The 24,083-nt window shown below is 37.9% G+C and overlaps 1 pseudogene; it reads right to left on the minus strand.

The window, feature by feature from the left end:
- The window catches only part of LOC120175280, a 31,866-nt pseudogene extending 8,109 nt beyond the window's left edge, over positions 1-23,757 (minus strand).
- Between the last annotated feature and the right edge of the window lie 326 nt (positions 23,758-24,083).

Here is a 24,083-nt window from a genome sequence, read left to right on the forward strand (position 1 = left end):
TATAAGCCAAGTAGTATGATACAACATATATTGCCTAAGCCTTCGGGTCGTCCATACTAAATGTTACACAATTTTTAAATTGGTGAGTACATTGTCTCACATTCAGTGAACTTCTTACTGAGATAATAGATATCCCTCACCTTCTTCTCATTTTGGTCACATTGCCCCAGTACACACTCCATTGAATTTTCATAAACTGAAAAATAATGAATTATGGGCTTGCCTGAAATAGGTGGGGCTAAGATTGAAGTACTTGTTCACGTATTGTGAGTACTATAAAATATACGCAAATAATGTGCAAGTATACACAATCGCTCAAGTAATATAATGATGAGTGAGTATCGTCTCCACAGGGATTGGGTGAAATCACAAAAGTCTAACCAAAGCAATGTAATATTCTATCTAAGTATAGTTAATCTTGATATATACAAATGTCACGGCAATGGATATGTGTATGCTGGTGGATGCGGATTGATGGTGTGATGGTGTAGCAAATGGAAATGCAGTGGCAATGATGGATGTTTAATATTGAGTATGGTGAAATGTCAAGGCAATGAAAAATGGTAAAAACAGTAAATAAAAAGATAAATAAAATAAGAAGAAAATAATCCTCACGTGACAAGCTTCCAATGAAATGAATGGTAAGGATTGGTGTAAGGTTGCTAAACTTATTTCTCAAGTATATTTAAGCTATCTTGTCTTTACTTACTCGACAGGGCTTTCCTAAGGTGTTCAAAAGAACCTAACAGAATAGGATGCCAAGGCATCTGCTCTCACTCAGCGATGTTGGACAGCCTACCCTATTGATAAAGACACCCTTTTTAGTCGTTGAAATCCTATCCTAGTTTCTTACGAGATCTAAGGGATTAAGTTATAATATTCCTAGGCCGGTTCAAAGCCCATTGAAAATACCATAACCCATTGCTTATGAGGATCTTATCTTGCGTTTCTTCCGAATACTTACAAGTATTTTTAGTTTAGGATTCTTCCGAATACCTAACCTTCATCTAAGAGATGGACATTTCCATGCCTCTTACAAGCCTAGATGGTGAAGCATTCATAAGCAAAGCAAATAAAGAACCAAAATAAACTTAAATATACCATTAAAAATAAAGTTTAAACAACCATTAAATCAACCACCACCAAATAAGTTAGTTCATGGTGGGGTTCGAAATATCCAAACACAAAGTCATGAAAATATTCGTTCCAACAACCCACAAAATAATATAAAAATAGCAGCAAAAAGGGAAGTGAGAAGAAGCCTTCGACGCGCCACCGGAGGTCTCCTCTCGGCCACCACGAACCACCTAGCTCGCTAGGTTCGCTAGCTCCTTTCGGCGCCTGGCTTGCCACTCCTTGGAGCTTTATCAATGGAGGAATATCCCTAGGAAGAAGAAAGGAAAAGAGAAAATAAAAATGTGATTTTTTCTGCTCTATGCGTGTGCTCACCGTCCTCTCTTTTCTTCTCTCTCATGAGGTGTCATATATAATAAAAATATCTAGGGGTAATGATGAGGTTGTTGGGTGCAAAATACCCCTCATACCCCTAGAATTACATGTTGTGCATGAACCTTATCCTCCAAGTGGCAGTGGTCCATTGGCAGCTCTGGCAGGCGGTTACAGCAGTCCTTCACGTGCAGAGACAGCTGTCCAGTGCCAGCTGTCCTTATGCATAAATATCTTTTTTTCTTTTTCTGCGCCATAAATGCCAAGGCATTTCAATCTGCTTTAGCAACGTGTGATGCCGCGACATTACTTCTCAAAGAATCCTTTTTCTTACTATTCCCTGCACATCATAGACAAACTGCACCTTTCCCTCAAACAGCACCATTAAGAAATAAAATAGCACAACCACCACAAATGCAACTTTATGCAACTACATGATCCTAAAATGACTAAAACGAGCTTTTAAACAAACAATAACTTAAGTGAAAAAGGCTTTAAAAGTAGCCTTTTTAGGAAGTTAACACACCCCTAAACTTAAGCTATTGCTTGTCCTCAATATGGATAGCAGTTACATAAGCATAATGTCATGGCAAAGTTCGATAGTTAGACAGTAGGACAAAATTGAATTTCAACCCTCAGAACGATAGGCTTCAACATGCTAGACTTATCAAGAATTCAAGTACTTTTCCCTAGGTCAAAATCCTTTGTGGTAGTGTGTGTGCGTGATTGTATCCAATCTATGCTTAGCGAATTTAGACAATTTCTAATCAAGTCCCCTAGTTTTTGTCAAGGCATTTACTTATCATTAAGCACATTTTTACTCTTTTTTTTAAATGTTGTTACGAAGGGAGTCAGCTCATCATACCTACTCTCCCACACTCTAGATGAAAGGGAACATACCTTCCATCCCCGAGCTAGTTAAGTAGAGTCATCCCGTGACTTCTTTCATTCACTCATATGCACAAGGCTTCCATTTATTAAAGAAAGTTCCAGGAAATGCCACGGCAAAGAGGAGTGTCCCTCTACAGCTATGCTTAAGCAATTATTCACAGCTTCATTTCTAAGGGAGTTTGTTTTTGATTTTTCTTTTAAACACCATACTATATTTCAATGCTAAGACTAACTAAAGTTCCTTCATAAAAATTTCCTAAATTTTCTAAGTATAGAAAACATACAAATCGTGTAAATATTTTTCACAAAGCATCAAGCCCTAGAGTGAGTTCTATCATTCTCAACAGTCATTTACATTCAGATTCTAGCCTAACAAAATTATCATCATCGGGTATCCTCAAAACATTTCATCTAACTGTCCTACCATTTACTGATGCCATGGCATAATACTATGCTAATGCTATCATGCATATGACCTACCAAGAACAATACCTCCCTCAAACTTAAGAGAAGCATTGTCCTCAATGCTTTAAAGAGAACTAAACTAACTATAAACTATATGTTATGCAATGAAATGCAACTAAATGAAAAATGGATGCAAGAGAGGTACCTCAATGTTTACGTGGTGGTGGTTTGGAGGTGCTAGCAGCTCCTCGTCGGGTGCACTTTCGGATAGGTGCTTGGCTGGACTCGGAAGAAGTGGAGTAATAGTGCGCAATGCGTCCAGCCGTGGTCTTGGTGCGGTGACCACTACGTTGTGCATAAGAAGGATTGGGTGCTGGGACGGGGCTGGGTGTTTCTTCGACAGGGACAGTGGGCGGATATTCAGGAGTCTCGGACCGGTATGTATCAGGAGTAGGGTCAGCAGCAGGAGGATCGGGTGCATCGTGCTCAGGCTCTGGAGATGCCTCGACATTGAATGCCGGCAGAATTTCGTCTGGGAAACCAGGGGAAATTCCGTTGACCGTGGGGAATAATTTCTTGAAACAACGATTCCACCACAACATCTCTATGCTTCACGTATCCAAAGAAGTTACGGATGTCACCGTGTAAAGCATGCAGTTGAGCTTGAGTCTGCGTCACAGCTTCCTCGAGAGCAAGTAACCTTGCCTCGGCATTCGATTCTGTAGCACCGTAGTGTTGTGGGAGGTGGGCATGAGTTTATGCTTGAGGAAGTGATTCCATAATTTGGCACGCGGCTGAAGACGTTCCCGGTTGACCGAGTATCGGCTCGTCTGGCGACCATTCCACTCAGTGTTTTCGAAACAAAGGTCCTCCAAGACCCCATCATATGTGTTGCTATCGGCTTCCTCTTCGAACATGGCATGGCCGTCTACTACCTCCTGTAAATGAAAATAACGATTAATAGCAGTGGATGTAAAACGGATTTGCTTACCTCTAACGAAGATGGAGTGTTGATTGGGCTTGGAAATGTTCGCATAGAACTCCTTAACTAATGAGGCGTTCACCGAACCAGGATGACGGGCAAACTTCTGCCACTTGAGCGGCGTCACGATGTCCATAACATCGGGTCCAAAACCACCATCGGTTTCCTCGGTAAAAATAAATCCCAACTCAAAAAAGAGTTTTCGGTTCTTGAAGTTTTGGAACCGAGCCTTGGCCTCATCGTTCTCAAACTGTTGCCAAGCGGTCGTGTCGGTTGGAGCCGGTCTTGAGCGCACCATTTTCAGTGTTTTTGATGTAAGAAAAAATGAAAAAGGAAGAAGCTTTTGAAAGCTTTAAAAACTTGGATGTATTTCGGCTATGGAGAAATATCAAAGAAAGAAGATGAATGAAAGAAAGAGAAAAGGTAAAAGTTAAAATGAAAGAGAAAAATTAATAATGAAAGATAAAAGAAAAAGTTAAAAATTTGGGAGGGAAAAGGGGTGATAGGACGGTTAAGAGAGTAATTAGTGGGTGGGGGTTGTGCATGTATAGGGAAGGAAAAAAAGAACTGCCAAAAGGTAATGATGGTGATAGGACAAGTCTGTGGAAAGAGAAAAAGAAATGTCAGAAATTAAATTAAAAAAGAAACAAATCAAAAGAATACCTCTCCAATTAATGCTTTGTCCTTTCCTCCCTTTGGTAACCGCTCCTTGTACGGTTTGCAGCAATGTGGTCCCTACAAATCAGATCAAAAATTAATTACAAAATAAAATAAAATAAGACTAAAGAAAAAAAACTTGAATGTTAAATTTTATTTATGCACAGACACAAATTCAATGCCGAGGCATCGAATTTTGGTTCTCCTCTGAGTACGCTTCAGTATCGTGCAGCCGTAACACGTCCTTGTTGTGCGATGGTGGAATTCCATTGTAGGCTTTCAGACGCTGGCCATTGACCTTGAAGATCTTCCCATTGTCTATTCTCTTGATGTCAACAGCTCCATGGGGATAGACATAATGCACCTCAAATGGCCCTGACCATCGAGATTTTAGCTTCCCAAGAAAGAGTTTAAGTCTGGAGTTGTAAAGCAAGACTTGGTGCCCCACATGAAAATGCCGTGGCATCAGTTTTTGGTCATGCCACTTCTTGGTTTTCTCCTTGTATATCCGAGCATTCTCATATGCTTGTGCTCTAAACTCTTCCATTTCATTAAGTTCTAATAATCTCTACTCCCCAGCTAGTTGAGCATCGAAATTCAATCGCTTGATAGCCCAATAAGCTTTATGTTCAAGCTCAACCGGGAGATGACAAGCTTTCCCATATACTAGCTTGAAGGGTGACATCCCAAAGGAGTTTTGAATAATGTTCTGTACGCCCAAAGTGCTTCATCCAACTTTGGCGACCAATCCTTTCGCTTTGGGTTCACCACTTTCTCTAAAATCTGCTTGATCTCTCGATTAGATATCTCAGCTTGGCCATTTGTCTGCGGATGATATGCCGTGGCAATCTTGTGTCGAACTCCATATCTCAGCAATGCCTTGGCAATCAACTTGTTATCAAAATGGGTTCCTTCATCACTGATGATAGCACGAGGTACTCCAAACCGAGTGAAAATATACTTGTGCAAAAACTTGAGTACGGTCTTGGAGTCATTCCTTGATGTTGCTATTGCTTCCACCCACTTTGACACATAATCCACAGCAAGCAATATATATAACCTTTCCTTCAGAAGATGGGAATGGTCCCATGAAGTCGATGCCCCACACATCAAACAGCTCTATCTCCAAAATATTTTGCAGCGGCATCTCATGTCTTCTGGAGATGTTTCCAGTCCGTTGGCATCGATCACATCCTTTGTAAAATGCTTGGGCATCTCTAAACAAAGTTGGCCAGTAAAAACCTGATTGCAGGACCTTAGCAGCAGTCCTTGCTCCACCAAAATGGCCTCCACTTGGGGCCGAATGACAATGGTACAAAATATCACTTTGCTCCTCTTCAGGTACACATCGTCTAATGAGCTGATCGGCACAATGTTTGAACAGATATGGCTCATCCCAAAAATAGTTCCTTGCATCGTGCTTGAACTTCTTTTTAGCCTGACTATTCAAATCAAAAGGCACAATTCCACTAACAAGAAAATTAACAAGGTCAGCGTACCACGGGATTGCTGCGGCATATAAAATTTTCTCATCAGGAAATTCCTCTTGGATATCTACAGTGTCATGACATTCAGAATTGTTCTCTAGCCTAGATAAGTGATCAGCAACTTGATTTTCAGTTCCTTTTCTATCTACCACCTCTAAGTCAAATTCTTGCAAAAGTAAGATCCACCTAATAAGTCTAGGCTTGGCATCCTTTTTGTTCACTAAGTATTTTATAGCCGAATGATCAGTGTGAACAATAACTTTAGTGCCTATTAGGTAAGGTCTAAATTTATCAAAAGCAAATACTATGGCAAGTAATTCTTTCTCAGTGGTGGTGTAGTTCAATTGTGCTTCATTTAAAGTGCGGCTAGAGTAATAAATAACATGAAAGATTTTACCTTGGCGTTACCCCAAAACAACACCTACAACATAATCGCTTGCATCACACATCAGCTCAAATGGTGATGTCCAGTCGGGAGGGACTACAATGGGTGCCGAGATCAGTTGTCGCTTTAGCTCAGTAAACGCACCGAGGCATAATTCGTCAAACACAAAGGGTTGGTTTTGTTGAAGCAATGTGCACAAGGGTTTAGAAATCTTGGAGAAATCTTTGATAAACCTTCTATAGAATCCAGCATGTCCAAGAAAACTTCTTATTCCCTTGATCGAAGTTGGTGGTGGCAACTTTTCAATCACTTCAATTTTCGCCTTGTCTACCTCAATACCCTTGTGTGAAATTTTGTGGCCTAATACAATGCCTTCAGTCACCATGAAGTGACATTTTTCCCAATTTAAGACCAACTCAACCTCCTCGCATCTCTTGAGAACTTTTTCTAAATTGCTGAGGCATCGTTCAAAATCATCCCCACAAACAGAAAAATCGTCCATGAAGATCTCCAGAAAATCCTCAACCATATCTGAAAATATAGCTTGCATACAGCGCTGAAACGTTGCCGGGGCATTACAGAGTCCAAAAGGCATCATCCTAAAGGCAAAAGTGTCATAGGGACAAGTAAATGTAGTCTTCTCCTGGTCCTCTGGTACGATGGCAATTTGATTATACCCCGAGTACCCATCCAAAAAGCAATAGAATGCTTTGCCGGCCAATCGATCCAACATTTGGTCGATGAAAGGTAGAGGAAAGTGGTCCTTCTTCGTAGCTTTGTTGAGTTTTCTATAGTCCATACATATCCTCCATCCGGTCACAGTGCGAGTGGGTAATAGCATTATCCTCATCCTCATTCGTAACCACCGTCGTGCCTCCTTTCTTCAGAACACATTGGACAGGGCTCACCCATGAGCTATTGGAGATAGGGTAGATCACTCCAGCATCAAGCAATTTCAGAATTTCTTTCATCACCACTTGCTTCATAACAGGGTTGAGTCTTCTTTGTGGTTCAATTGAATTGCTGTGGCAATCTTCTAGCAGAATCTTGTGCATGCAGATCGTGGGACTAATGCCTTTCAAATCGTCCATAGTCCAACCAATTGCTTTCTTATGCTGCATCAAAACACTTAACAAACTTTGCTCTTGGTTAGCAGTAAGGTTAGCGGAAATAATTACCGGTAAAGTCTCATCGCTACCTAAGTAAACATATTTAAGATTCCCTGGCAAAGTCTTAAGCTCTAGATTGGGTGCATGCAATAATGAAGGCTTATGAGAAATGAATTCATCAAAATTCAGAGGTTCAAAATTCATACCTGATCTAACTTGTACTAAGCTAGATTGCTCCTCCAAAATTGGAAAGTCGTCGGACTCCACTAAGCTTTCATCATCCACCCAATATTCATTTTCTGCTAGCTGAATGAAGTTGTTCTGGCAAAGATGTTCAGTCTCTTCTTCAATCACATAGTTCAATTCAGAAATGCCTTGGCATTCTTCAGTGTCATCAATATATTTGAGCGTTCTAAAAACATTGACAGTCACACACTGATCAGCCACTCTCATGGTGAGTTCACCTTTTTCACAGTCTATCAAGATACGTCCAGTGGCTAGGAAAGGTCTTCCCAGAATGATTGGTGCCTTGGCATCAACTTCGCAGTCCAGAATTAAGAAGTCGACTGGAAACACAAACTTGTCCACCCTTACTATGACATCCTCGACTCTCCCTTCAGGTTTAACATGGGATTTGTCGGTAAGTTGTAAAATAACTGAGGTGGGTCTTGCATCTCCTATGCCAAGCTTCAAGAATATCGATTTCAGCATTAAGTTGACACTTGAACCAAGATCACATAAAGCCTTTCTAACGAAATTAGCTCCAATTGAACAAGGAATAATGAAGCTGCCCGGATCATTTCTCTTTGGCGGTAACTTACTCAATGAAGAACAAAATTCTGTTTCCGTGGCAACAGTCTCTACTTTCCTCTTCTTGGTACAGATGTCCTTCAGAAATTTGGTATACATCGGCATCTGTTCAACAGCTTCCAAGAGAGGTATATTGATATGGAGCTAATCAAGAATGTCTACGAACTTCTTGAACTGAACTTCATCATTGTGCTTCTTCAATATTTGCGGGAAGGGTGGGGGAGTTCTAGCTTCCTTAGCTGTAGGAATAGAATTTTCTTTTGCTTTGGCATCAGAATCTGGTACGTTGGCAGAATCCTCCTCCTTGTCCTTCTCAGAAACTCTATCATCTTGTAATTCAGCTTCAGTAGTGGGATTAGAATCATCTTGTTGTGGCCCACTATCCTTGACTTGTCGATTGATTTGTGTTCCACTCCTAAGAGTTAACACATTGCAATGTTCTTTTCCAGGCCCTTTAGTGACTTCAGTATCACTTGGCAAACGTCCTTGCTGACGCTCTTGCAATACCGTAGCAATCTGACCAACTTGACCTTCCAAAGCTCTCAGAGACGAGCTATGGCTTTGAAGTAAGGCGCCTTGACTATGAAGTAAAGCTCTTTGATTTTTAATTGAAGTAGAATGGTCTTGCAGCATTGTCTTCGTAGTAGATATGAATTCTTGAATTGTAGCTTCTAAGGAACTTATGCTCGCTGAAGATGAAGCTCCTTTGTTAGCATTATGCCATGGCATAGCATTTTGGTAACCTTGAGGCTCATTGTGATTCTGCTGCCTATTAGGTTGATTAGCATTGTGGGCTCCTTGATTTCCCCATGAAAAATTAGGATGCTGACGCCATCCAGCATTATAAGTGTTTGAGTAAGGATTGTTGTTGCCTCAATTGTAATTACCAACAAAGTTGATGGACTCGTGGTTGGTTGGGCATTCGCTCTCGTGATGATTGCCTTGGCATAACAGACATGCCAGACTAGTTGTTTTCACTTCCTTCACATCAGTGGAATATTGTAAGTTCTTCAACATATTAGTAATAGCGGAGAGTTGAGCAGACACCGAATCTTTGGCTTCTAACTCGAATGCTCCAGGTGCTCTCCTCCCACTCCCAAGTCTTGAGGAAGGAAATTGATAATCATTGTTAGCAATTCTGTCCAAGATAGCAAACGCCTCCGTAGGTGATTTTTCCAGCAATTTCCCATTTGCCGAGGCATCCAGTAACATCCTCGTGGGTGCATTGACTCCATTATAGAACATGACTACTTGAGTCCAATCATGAAAACCATGATTTGAACACTTTCGAAGCAAACTCTTGTAACGATCCCAACACTCATACATGGATTCATCGTCGCCCTGGTGAAAAGATGATATTTCATTCCTTAGCTGCGTATTCATGTTTGGTGAGTTGTACCTCAATAAGAAGCTCTTGCAAAGATCGGCCCATGATTCCATCGAACCGGCTGGTACACCACTCAACCAAGCCCTTGCTCGGTCACGCAATGAATACGGAAAAAGCTTTAATTTCAGAAAATCCTCATGCACTCCTTCTTGGCGGAAAGAATCACAAACTTCTAGAAAATTGCGAATGTGCTGCCTGGCATCTTCAGTTGGCATACCCCCAAACTGCCCAATGAAATTCAACATGTTAAACATGATTGGTTTCAGCTCGAAATGTGCATCTTGAATTTCGGGTGCCACAATCCCAGGATTCAGATCATCCAGCATCGGATTTAAATGATCTCGAATAACACGAGGCCTGATAGCAGGTTCAACATTGTTTAATGCCGCGGCATTCTGATTTCCGTCATCTTGACCAATGTCATGGTTTCCAATCTGATACATATTTCCTTGAGCACGTCTTCTTCTTCTAAAGAGTCTTTCAATCTCAGGTTCTATCGGTTCCAAAGGCTCTTCAGAATTTCTTCTAGGCATACACTAAATAAACCTGAAAAATAAAACAAAAATATCAAGTAAACTATACAAAAAATAAAAATGCAAAACAAAATAAAATGCTCTGGCAAAACTAAATAACTTCAGGCTGCCAATCCCCGGCAACGGCGCAAAAACTTGTTTGCGTGTTGTGAGTATTATAAAATATACGCAAATAATGTGCAAGTATACACAATCGCTCAAATAATATAATGATGAGTGAGTATCGTCTCCACAGGGATTGGGTGAAATCACAAAAGTCTAACCAAAGCAATGTAATATTCTATCCAAGTATAGTTAGTCTTGATATATACAAATGTCACGGCAATGGATATGTGTATGCTGGTGGATGCGGATTGATGGTGTGATGGTGTAGCAAATAGAAATGTAGTGGCAATGATGGATGTTTAATATTGAGTATGGTGAAATGTCAAGGCAATGAAAAATGGTAAAAACAGTAAATAAAAAAGATAAATGAAATAAGAAGAAAATAATCCTCACGTGACAAAGCTTCCAATGAAATGAACGGTAAGGATTGGTCTAAGGTTGCTAAACTTATTTCTCAAGTATATTTAAGCTATCTTGTCTTTACTTACTCGACAGGGCTTTCCTAAGGTGTTCAAAAGAACCTAACAGAATAGGATGCCAAGGCATCTGCTCTCACTCAGCGATGTTGGACAGCCTACCCTATTGATAAAGACACCCTTTTTAGTCGTTGAAATCCTATCCTAGTTTCTTCCGAGATCTAAGGGATTAAGTTATAATATTCCTAGGCCGGTTCAAAGCCCATTGAAAATACCATAACCCATTGCTTATGAGGATCTTATCTTGCGTTTCTTCCGAATACTTACAAGTATTTTTAGTTTAGGATTCTTCCGAATACCTAACCTTCATCTAAGAGATGGACATTTCCATGCCTCTTACAAGCCTAGATGGTGAAGCATTCATAAGCAAAGTAAATAAAGAACCAAAATAAACTTAAATATACCATTAAAAATAAAGTTTAAACAACCATTAAATCAACCACCACCAAATAAGTTAGTTCATGGTGGGGTTCGAAATATCCAAACACAAAGTCATGAAAATATTCGTTCCAACAACCCACAAAATAATATAAAAATAGCAGCAAAAAGGGAAGTGAGAAGAAGCCTTCGACGCGCCACCGGAGGTCTCCTCTCGGCCACCACGAACCACCTAGCTCGCTAGGTTCGCTAGCTCCTTTCGGCGCCTAGCTTGCCACTCCTTGGAGATTTATCAATGGAGGAATATCCTAAGGAAGAAGAAAGGAAAAGAGAAAATAAAAATGTGATTTTTTCTGCTCTATGCGTGTGCTCACCGTCCTCTCTTTTCTTCTCTCTCATGAGGTGTCATATATAATAAAAATATCTAGGGGTAATGATGAGGTTGTTGGGTGCAAAATACCCCTCATACCCCTAGAATCACATGTTGTACATGAACCTTATCCTCCAAGTGGCAGTGGTCCATTGGCAGCTCTGGCAGGCGGTTACAGCAGTCCTTCACGTGCAGAGACAGCTGTCCAGTGCCAGCTGTCCTTATGCAAAAATATCTTTTTGTCTTTTTTCTGCGCCAAAAATGCCAAGGCATTTCAATCTGCTTTAGCAACGTGTGATGCCGCGGCATTACTTCCCAAAGAATCCTTTTTCTTGCTATTCCCTGCACATCATAGACAAACTGCACCTTTCCCTCAAACAACACCATTAAGAAATAAAATAGCACAACCACCACAAATGCAACTATATGATCCTAAAATGACTATAACGAGCTTTTAAACAAACAATAACTTAAGTGAAAAAGGCTTTAAAAGTAGCCTTTTTAGGAAGTTAACAGTACTCGACAGATATTTCTTCACTGCTTCAAAAGCTTTTTGACAATTCTCACTCCATTCCCCTGAGTTATTCTTTTGAAGAAGACAAAATATGGGATCACATTTTTCAGTCAACTATTAAATAAATCGAGCTATATAATTCAATCTCCCCAAAAATCCTCTAACCTCCTTATGTGTTCTTGAGGGTGGCAAATCCTGAATGGCTTTTACTTTACCTGGATCTATTTCAATTCCTTTTCATCTTACTATGAATCCCAAAAGTTTTCCAGATGTCACCCTAAAAGTATATTTATTTGGGTTGAGCTTTAGTTGGCATCTTCTTAGTCTTTTAAAGAGCTTTCTTAAATTCCCAATGTGTTCTTCCTCTGTCTTGGATTTGACAATCGTATCATTGACATAAACTTCTATTTCTATATGCATCATGTCATGAAATAATGTCACCATAGCCCATTGATATGTTGCCCCTGCGTTTTTCAATCCAAACATCATTACTTTATAATAAAACGTTCCCTACATGGTAATAAACATCGTTTTTTCCATATCTTTCGGGTTCATCTTAATTTGATTGTAGCCAGAGAAACCATCCATAAATGAGAACAAAGAATTTCCAGCAATATTATCCACTAAAGTTTCTATATGTGGCAAAGGAAAATTATCCTTTAGACTAGCTCTATTTATATCTCTGTAGTCGACACACATTTGAACTTTCTCATCCTTCTTTGGTACTGGGATGATATACACCGCCCACTCATGATATATTTAGCCACCATAAGAAACCCAACATTAAATTGTTTCTTCACTTCTTTAATTTTGAGCAACATCTCGGGTCTCATTCTTCTCAGTTTTTGTTGTATCGGCTTACACTCAGGCTTTATCAGCAGTTTATGGACAACTAATTCTGTATCTAAACCTGACATATCTTTGTATGACCAATCAAACAAATCCTTGTATTCTTGAAGCAATTTTATCAAATCCTGTCATCCTCTAACAGACAGGGTGGTACCAATCTTTACTTCTCTCTTATCCTCATCTGTCCCCAAATTTAAAATCTCAATAGGCTCTTTGTGAGGAAAAATTTGTTTATCTTCATTTTCCACCATTTTTAGCAATTCAGAAGGTAGTTCACATCCCTCATCATCATCACAATCTTTGATTTCCCCTTGACATATAGGCTTCTCAAAATCAATCTTTGTGGCAGGGTCATTAGCATTCATATTATTGATATCTGAGTTCCTGAAAGAATAATGAAAGAGAATATATATATAGATATATACATATGGGAGGACATTTTCCCATATAAATAAATAGAAAGAAATAATACATATATATACAACAAAGAATGAAAAAATGAATGGGAAATGTTTGTCATTTTGAACTAATGGAATACATTTATTATTGAAAGCAAGTAAAAACAAACAACTTAACCCTTTGCATAAAATCACCTATTACCCCAGGGTATAAACAACAGAGGAAAGTTCTAGTTGCATTACTATGTAAAAGACTTGTAAACTACAGGAAGTTCTTCCGTAGTCCAATTGTTCAACACGAAGCCCGACGATGCAGGGTAAATGCCCGTAGCTCTCATTTCCTCAATCTGATCATCTGTTATAACATTAATGCCTAAATCTCCGAAGGCATTCTCAACCATCACTTCATTATTCCTCAAATACCCTTGAAATATATGTCCTCCTGATATAAAAGTGTTGCTCAATGGCGGGAAGGTCATAGGTTCCTAACAAAGGTCTTCACCAGCAAATCTGGCCTTTCTCATTTCCTGATTCTTTTTAATTCCCCTAAGCTTTTCCCTCAAAGTTGTCTGATACCCCAAACCAAACCTATCTCTTTTAGCAATAGGGCAGATTAGACTCATCGGTCCTTGCAACTGACTTTCTAACCCTTTTTAAAAACGACGTTCAATTACAAGGTTGAAACATATTACAAATAAATATGCACTATTTCTCCTATTTGATGTACATGTGCTAGCAACTCCACAATCTTCTGGTTTTCTGGGGATCCAGTTCTTCACTTACAACAGCAGCTTCTTGAGATAGATTGACCAAATATTGAGCTATTCCCCGCGCATGTCCTAGGTAACAAGTAATAAGGTCCTCTCTTTTCTTAACTCTCGCCTGGGCTTGCTCCCAACGAAAACGCCACTGAATAACCCCTCGTATGGAACTATCTGAAGCTCATTTGCTCGCCTCTGAAAATCCTGAACCATAGCCTCAAGTGACTCACTTATTTATTCAGACTTTCAACCTCCCCATGGCTCGAGCTACATTCCCTGCTTCGATATCATCGTAATGCAACCTCTAAACTCGAAATCTTCCCCCTTCAACTTCTCATTTTGGGCTTGACTCTCTTGTAATCGTTTCTCTACATAACTCTTTTCTCTTGATAAAATTTTAACTTGATGCATACTTTGCTTGAGCTCTTTTTGACTTTCTACGGCTACTCTCTTTAAGCTCGTCACTTCTTGTCTCCATTCGATAGATGATTTACTCAAACTAGAGACTGTATGAGCTTTCACCATTCGCTGATAAGATAACTGAAGATCGTCAAAGTCTAGCTGAAGTTGCTTCTCCACTTTTTCAATTCGATCTGCTCTACCCTTCTGAATATCAATCTCCAACCCTTTTTTATATACTTCATCTTCTAGCTATTGCAAAGTCGTTCTTCATTATTTCCTTTATGCCTCTAAATCGCACTTAGTTAGTTTAATGGAGATGACACCATTCTCAAATGTTCTTCCATAGGTTAAATATTTTCAGGATTCACCACCGAGATATTGTCATTTACTCAACTGTTTCTCCATTGCTCGTACTCCTGAGATAACTCGAGGTCATAGGTGAACATATTTATACTACGAGTTTGTTTCCAGGCCTCAGTAACCCTTTGAATTTATTCTTATATTGTTCATCTTTGAATGCAAAATCCGACCCTACTAAGTCCCATATGGTTGGAATGAACTGCCTTGACCCATACTGTTTAGAAACTAGAAAAGGTGTATACCCGATAGAACCCCAGATACTTGGAAAAGGAACCCAATCTCACTCTCCACATCTATAAAGTATATCCGGAAAAACATTCCATGAAGCTCGCCATAAGATATCTCTATCCCTGATATCCTTGAAAATAACCATCCATTTCTCTTTGGTGAAACCCCCAGACCATTCTTTAGAAAGGAAATCCTTCAAAAGCGAAAACCCATCCAGAAACATTCGTCCTGGTGCCCTTTCAACATGTTTGAAATGACTAAGAATTCACACTAGCAGGAGGAGCGCACACCCTATAAAGCGTCATTCTCCTTCTCGCCTACAAGAACTCAAAGAACGAAACGTCTTTGCTAGAATGGATGAAATATGATCCACGTGCTTGTCTAATCTTTCGAACAGGTCGACGACTGAGACATCTATATATCCCAGTACCTTCAGAAAAATAACAAGCCCATAAATCCCTAAATCAAGCAGGCCATGCTTCTTCCTATTGTCATGGTGACGATTAATTACTTTTTTCAGAGAAATCCAAGAGATACACTCACTGTCTTATTTCTTCTTAATGTTTTTAACAACCCATTCTTCGCTCATGCCGGTCATCAATAACAATTTCTTCTTGAATGAATGAGTGACTGGCAGCTTGGTATATATTCTATCTATTTGAGACCTCGGATAACGGATCAAAGCTCGATACTCCTTTATTGCTGGTGTCAGGTCCACTCTACCAAATGTACAGCAGCTATAAGTGGGATTCTAGAACTGCGCCAGGGCTCTAAACAGATTTCGGTCAATTAGAACATCTAGAAGATAAGGAATATCGCCATACAACTGATAAAATATCTCCTTATCGGCTACTTTGCATCTTCCCCATACCTCTTTTAGCTCACTCAAATCATTCTGACGTACGTTGATGTAGTGTAACCAAACAACTCCGACACATACTCGGGCATCACACTATCTCTGTTGGTCAGTTGGGACTGTTCTGACCACCTCAGAACATCTGCATTGTCTTCAACCTCTTTCTGAACCTTTAGTTCTATATTACTAGCCTTCTATATGGACATCAATCCCAAATCAACACCATGAAATGGATAGTGCAATGCAAAAAAAAAAAAAAAAATAAAGCAAAGACAAAAAAAATCAATTAGTAAACATAAAGCAATTAATCAGGGATAATAATTTGTTTAAGAATCCTACCCACATATGCTGGCTACCCAATCATGCTTTATCATATCCTACCCAATATGATATCTACCCCCATGCTTTGTTTGAACAATAAATCCCTAACCGCATGATATCTAATTTGCATGCTTGCTTGAAAAATAAACCTAACCGCATGATCTCTAGTTCATATGCATTTATTCTAAAAGCGAAAATAAATTACTCAAAAAGTTTTTCCTTGTGTACCCTCCTCACGGGATTCTTAAGGTTCGGGTTATGCTCAACCTAAATTCAGGCTCTATGTTCACTATATGCTAGGTTCAGTTCTAAAGTAATAGGTTCTCGAATTGTCCTTGTCGGTGCCCCCTTGGGCTACCGAACCCTCAATCCTGGCCTATCACAGGGTTTTGGGATTGAGTTCAATTTCGAGGGAACACACCTCCTTATGTCCGTACGGAGGTGAATACCATCACGAGGACCATAAGGCGTGAGCTCCAGGGGTGATCCACTACCCCATGCAGAGGTAAAAATCACACGAGGGAGTAGTCTCTGACTTCTACTTAAATAGGATGGAGTGGGGTTTTAGCTCATGTCATTATAATGCAATTGTGTAGTGTGTGAGGAAAAGCAAAAAACACACAATTAGAAAGCACTCAAATCAATTCCTAAATCCACACAATAAAGCTGAAACCATTAGCAAACAAATCAGTAGAACTATTTATTGGTTAATCAAATTACAAATCAAAATGCAAACAAAACTTATTTAAAACCAAACAAGGGGTCAAAAAACCAAATTAGAACGAATTTATAACTTTCATTTGCAAAGACAATTAATTAATCGACTATCGGCTTGACTCTCTAAAAAAAAGTTTCCAACAGAGTCGCCAAGCTGTCGAAACGATTTTTTCTTAAAAAGTGAGATTTTGAAAACCAACACCATTTTTAATTTGCCTCTTTTGATTGATTTTTAATTAAAAAGTATTGTCATTAAAAACCTCTTGTTTCGAAAATTTTAGGATTCCTTTTTAAAATAAAAAGTACTATTCGAGAAGTCGTCACCAATCTTTGATTAGGGTGTGATTGGGCACCCAAAAATGTTTTGCCATTTTAAATAAATGATAATAATTTTAATTTAAAAGATAAATTTATGCCTGTGTTACCAAAATTCGAGTTTGGGAGTCGGTTACGCGTGGGGAAGGATTAGCACCCCCACAGCTCCCTAAATCGGTACTTAATCGATTAATTAATGTCTTTGCAATGAAATTTACAAATTCAAATTTAATTTAATTTTTGATCCCGTAAAACAACAAAAATGTGAATTTTAAAATATTCAAAAAGCACCAAAATAGATTAAATTAAAATTACCAAGCCATTAGAAAGATAAAGAATGTTCGAATATTTAAAAATATCGAGACCAGATTATAGATGAGTTCTAACAATCTTTTCTCAAAAAATTTAAATAACCGAACATTTCCTTTTCTTTCGTTCCCAAATTTTAAGTGACAAATCAAATTTTTTTGTTTCACTTTCGGGATACACCTTTAATTTAAAATTGTCAAAACGACTCTCTAATGAGTTAAGATAAGCCACTCAAAACAATTTTAAATTAAAAGGGTATTACCCTTAGTCCAATTATGCATTTATAAGTCAAGTTATGCACATGAGGGTATCATACAAATTATGCATAAAGGATGTCATGCCAAAATTAATTAAACAAGTATTATGATTAAAAATATCATACAATGTGACATTCTAATACAAAATTATATACATATATTTTTAATTATAGATTATAAACTATGCATATTAACATATAATGTACAAATGTGACTTAAATACAAAAATAAAAACATGACATGATAAACTATAAATTTTAAAAAGTATATATATACATATTAAAATAATGACTAAATTTAAATAAACATAAAATCAAACATACAAATCGAAAATTAAACTAGGGACTTAAATAAAAACATGCGCATAAATAAGGGATCTACACTTAAATATCCCAAAAAATTACAACTAAAATTAAAACTGGGAAAACAGCGTAATCAGAACAAACACAAAAGGTTAAATTCAAAAGCAGTCCTGAAGGTGACTAAAGTGCAAAAAAAGGATGAACCTAGAAGGGCCAAATAACAAATTTACCCTAAAGTCTTAGTGGCTAAAAATTAATTTAGTCAAATGCTTTAATATAAAACCTAAACTAAACTAGACCTAAAGTAAACCAAACTAACACACTCGGCCACCTCTCCCGTTTCTCTCCACTCACCCCATTCTTCCCTGATCAAGAACCCTAAGGGCTTCACTCGTACCACCAGCAGGGCATCGTTTCACAGTGGCCACTATTACCCGAACAACCACAAACCATCATTAGAAATACCCAAAACTAAACCCCAACCGAACCAAAACTCCCCTCTTACTCAACCCTTTTTTTTCTCTTACCGAAAGTCTTCTAAGAGCCCGTCACCACCGTGAATCAATGCTACATACCCATCAACCTAAGCTCCGACAAGGAAAATAGACCAAAAGGTAAACAATCTAACTCATCTCCAACCCTTTTTTTAGTCAAAACATAGATCTAACAATAAAAGCACAAAAAAATTACCTTTGAAACTCTAACACCTCCTTAGACTCTCGTCCTTTCAACCCCTACAAACCTAGCTACCATTCAACGTCCACCAAACCTAGAGAACTTTCTTCTCAGCATCTATACCCTAAAACCAACTAGAGGAGACTTTAACCGAGACCTTACACCACCCTTCCCTCTCTACTTAGATTTAAACTTAGAACCAAGCCTCTTATACGCATGAAAGCCCGACTCCGATGACAAATGGATTAGGTAAACTTCTCTCTCTTTTTTATTTTCTATGTTTCGAAAGAAAAATAACAAACCACACATAACATTACTGAATATTTTGAAAAAAAAGGAAAATAACATGTTTATGGATTATTTGTATTGCTTTCGAAAAAGATAGGGAATACCCCTGTTACACGGCTTGATCTTTGAATACGGGAATGATGTCTACACTATTTATGTTTTTCCTTTTGTTCTGTTATGTAAAAAAGAACGAAAGGGAAAACAATTTTTCATGCTTTATTTTCAAAAATGATCTATGGTTCCTCTTTCGATTTTTATCTCTTGTGTGTGATTTCTCCCCGATAATCTCTAGTGGTTAATTCCATTAAAACTGACCCCCTTTACCTTTTTTGATTACCCCCATATCATGCTCGTCATCCCCCGATGATAATGGCTCTTATTTTTTTGTTAACCCTTTTTTCACGCTTGTAACTCCTTTTAACCGCTTTGTTTTCCAGGGCTTCACTTAGACTAGAGGCTTCCATACTGGATAATCCGACTTGAATTGGGCCTCCAGCTGGTTTGGTTCGTAAGTGATTTACTATAAGCTCGGACAAAACGAGCATCTACACTTTAGTCATTTTTTTACAAACTCCGCAATAGTTTGGTATGTTTGTGGCGTTTGGATTTAAAAGCGCCGCAAATTTTAAAATTTTATCTCCCTAACCCTTCAGCCCAATCTCACCTTTTATTTTCCCTTACATTTTATGATCCCTGTCGTTTCCAAGGAATCAATAAATATGTTGTTGATTGGAGCCGTTCAACGCCATCGTGGCTTAACCGCCACGCCCATCACGATCCCGCACTACAGTAAAATGGGTTTATAGCGATGCTTTTTGAACAAACGACACTATAGACTCTTACTTTAGCGGCATTTTTATATAAACGCCATTAAATACTAGTACGTTAGTGGCGTTTTTATACAAACGACGCTATAGACTCATACTTTAGTGGCGTTTTATGCAAACGTCGCTAGATTTCTACTTAGTGACGTTTTTATGCAAATGCCGCTATAGACTCATACTTTATGGCGTTTTATACAAACGCCGCTATACACTAGTACTCTAGTGGCATTTCTGTTTACAAATGCCTCTATAAACTCATACTTAATGGTTTGTGTTTAAAATGTCACTAAAGACTCGTACTTTAGTGACGATTGTTTTACAAACGCCGCAATTTTACAGTTTCTATGCCATGCACCCCTTAACCCTTTTTTCATTTTTTCCTCAAGTTTCTCTCCATCCAATCCAAATCAATTTGTTGTACTTCCAAAATACTCGATTCCATCAAAAAGCAAGGAAATGTTCGATAAAAGAGGAGGGGAAATGTTGATAACGGGTTGAATTCAAGGGTTTTTGAGTCCCTTGTTTGTTTTACGAAAGCTAAGGTGATATAAATACTTAGGGTTTTGTTTTTTGTCTCTCTAAACAACGAGAATGGCCGGAATTACAGAGGCAGTGGATTCATCAGCTTCCAACAACAACAAGAACCGTGTCCAAGTCTCCAATACCCAGAAACCGTTTGACTTAGCATTTAAAATATGCATTCAGGTTTAAGAATTTTGTCAGTGAGAGCCATTACATTTCTATCTCCAATACCCGAAACAATGTCAGTGAGAGATGTGGAGAGCTCCACACCTTCTCAAGTTAAAGGTTTTTCCTTTTTCATTTTAAGTTCCCTTATAAGAATTTTGAATTTGATATGGGTTTTTAAAGTTTCTATCTTTTTCTCCATTCATATTCGATAGTTTTGTTCGATTTTGAAGGTACCAATTCCGGAGATACTTTGCCCCCAGCTTGTACGCTTTTGAGCGTTGGATAGGTCGATGAATTTTGCCTTGGAACTTTGAATTTTTTATCTTATTCCTTAAAACCCTTTTGAATCCATTGATAATTCGTTATTATAGGAGTTTTGATTTTAGTTTCTGAATATTTTTTTTTAATGTTAGTTGGTTTGGGTTAGTTAAGCATATCATTTTATGTGGGAAAGAATTTATAAAATTTTAGGAAGGCAAACTTATAAGATTTGGATGGCGAAAATAAATTGAGTGCTTTAACCGACCGTATAGATTTTGAAATGTTTGCTGGGAGTCATCCTCTTAAGTTTCATAGTGTAATAGTCATTTGATTTACAAGTTGATGAATTTTTACCACGGAAAGCTTATCAAGTTTTACTTTAAGATGGACATTGCCTTCTAGTGTGACTATTTCCGTCATATATCTTCATTTCTAATACTTCGTGGATTTTAGCTGCCTAAGTTTTCCCTTTCTTAACCTTCTTGCATTAATCTGTTATCATCATGGTATACGCAAGAGGCATTATCGCGTATGGTTTTACTTCTTTAATACAAACGTGATGAATATTCTTGTCGCATGTGATTTGAGTAAGTTGTCTTAAATTTATTTAACTTGTTGTAATTTAAAGACTTATTGTGAAACAGATTAAGTGCCTTGATTTTTTACTGCAGAGATAGATCCTTGGAGGATCAAAAGCTTTTTTCAAGTTATATGCCTTTTATTAAAGAGTTCATCCCTAAAGCTGTTGCCGAAATTGAATCCGATATGTGAGCATATGTGATGAACCACTGTTTGCTGCACTATGTTTTGACCTTTTAGCTGCTATTGTTTTCGGCTTTAGAGTTCAACACCATTTGATCTTTCATATTCATATATGATTTTTATGCAGTTGATTTCACTGGTTTTCCATGCAATGCTGTTTCATCAGAGAATTGTAATATTTGTGTCCTCTTTAGAACATCAGTGGAGCATTCAAAATTCATCGCAGCTTTCTTGCTCTTGTAGATGCATATGATGTAAGTAGACCTTCCATGAGTTTTTAAGTTTAAAACCAAATTTTGATGCAGTCTATTTTGTCATATATCAGTATTAACATTGCAGTTTTGACATCCTTTTGCTCCCATTTGATGCTTTATCTATGCTTATCTTCAGTTTAGTAATTTTTTTTTGTTTTCTGATGACTTTCAAACATGAATTTATGTTATCAAGCTGAATATATTAGTAGCATACTAGCGTTTTGCTTGTTGGGTTGAGAAAAATGAAATAATGTATGATTATATATTGACAACAAATGTTTACTCACACTGCTACTGGATCGAAGAGCTTTGCTCGTGTAGCTCATGAACATGTATTCTTTTTTTTATTGTTATTATTCATATAGTCATTTTAAGTTGGTAGTATATAGTAATTAACATTTTTTTTCTATTATTTATTACTTTTTTGTAAGTATTAATTTATATTCTACATTGTAGGAAATCATGTCCAACAATATAGTTGGATGAATAAAGCTCTTCGAAATGGCACATATAAAAAATGATTGTTCTCCTATGGAGCAGAGAAGCAGAGAGAGCAACGAGAGAAGTAGAAAAAGCAACAACATTTCAGAAAAAATATGAAGAACTTCAAAATCAAATTGAAGCTATGAAGCAGATGATGCAACAGAATCAAACGAAGAATTCATCATCCTAGGTGCTTTCTTAGGTTAATACTTTGTTTATGTTATTGAAAAATGTTGAACTACATTATATTTAACATGGATATTTGTAAAATTTGATTTATTTATGTTTTTATGTATTATTATTACTTAATTCGAATCGTAATTAAATTTAAGATGGTTTTGGATATTGTTACAGGTTAAATTTGGGTAATACAAAATAGGAAGAAGATATGTTGAAAATTAGTTTCTATTAGCGGCGTTTTAGGGGCAAAATGACACTAATATAGTGCATATTTGGCGGCGTTTTTAGGAAAAAAAACGCATCTAAATTACCAACCTATTCCGACGTTTGTGCCTGAAACGCCGCTAAATATCAAATGTGTTACAGCGTTTGTGACTAAATACGCCGTTAAATAGCGAACTGGTTGCGGGAAAATGCCTATAAATATCAAACCTATTGTGGCGTTTGTGCCCATAAATGCCGCTATATGTCGAACATGTTGCGACGTTTGTATACTGAAACGCCGTTATATAACCTTACCTTTAGCGGCGTTTTAGTATACAAACGCCGCTACATAACCCGACTTTTAGCGGCATTTATTAGTAGAAAACATCACTAACAGTTGCAGCATTTGTATTAGGGCCTATTTTTTTGCGCTGACAACATTTTTAGTGGTGCTTTTAAACGCCGCTATAGGACAAAAAAATGTCGCTATAGACTAGTTCTACTATAGTGCCAGAAATCAGTGGAATTCCAAGACGGTGTGTTTACCGACTTCCAAACCGGTTTCCCATCCATTGGCGGTCGGGTTAGCTCGATGGCTAGAGGCCTCAATGTGTCATCTGGATTTAAGAAGAACATTGTGCGAGATCCATATAGTGTTGTCCCTTCAATGTCTATCACTTTCTTAACGTATGGCAAGAACCAGTCATGGTAATCAAGGATAAATAGTTTCTTTTGTTTTATTGCCTTCATAAATCAAAACCCAAACAAGTTTTTGTTTTTTTTTCTTATGATGATTGTCTTAGCTTCCAATCAAAACAAAGGAAAATTTCATAGTTTAACCTTAGAAACCTGGTTTACCTCATCAACCGTCATATAACCTTTGATTTGTTTCTCGATCAATTCTTTGGTAATGGTTGATTCAGAGGGACCATACATTTGAGGGTCAAGCTTGCTTCCCAATGGCCAATCCTGTGAGATTTCATTCAAAATATTATTACTCATTTTATTAAAATTTACGAAGTTTACAGTATCCTACCGTAACGAGCTGAATGCCAAATGGATTATAACTGGCCAGAGTTTGTCAAGCAAATTCTTCATCTCTATACCAAAACAGCTTGTCCTTTAAAGATAAATAATAATAACATTAACGTAAATGTAATTATAAGAGGCATGTGATTTTAGAAAACCTTTATTCTCTTTGAAGAGGCAAGTTTATCCCTTCGTTGAACAGTTGGTCGATATCGGTTAAGCTCGAAAACCCGAGGTTGGCATCGGCTATGGCACCCTCTATCGACAAAATCATGTCGTGTAACAAACAGTATAGATAATTAGTGGAGAATGTCAGCAACTTTACGTTAGAAAATACTTCGTCCCTCGGTACATACGGTAGCACACTGGTCCTTTTCTCCGAAACTGGATCTGCAGTACTACCATATAACATTAGCATATATT

This window comes from Hibiscus syriacus, unplaced genomic scaffold (genome assembly GCF_006381635.1).
Source record: "Hibiscus syriacus cultivar Baekdansim isolate YM2019G1 unplaced genomic scaffold, ASM638163v2 tig00112177_pilon, whole genome shotgun sequence".
NCBI lineage: Eukaryota > Viridiplantae > Streptophyta > Magnoliopsida > Malvales > Malvaceae > Hibiscus > Hibiscus syriacus.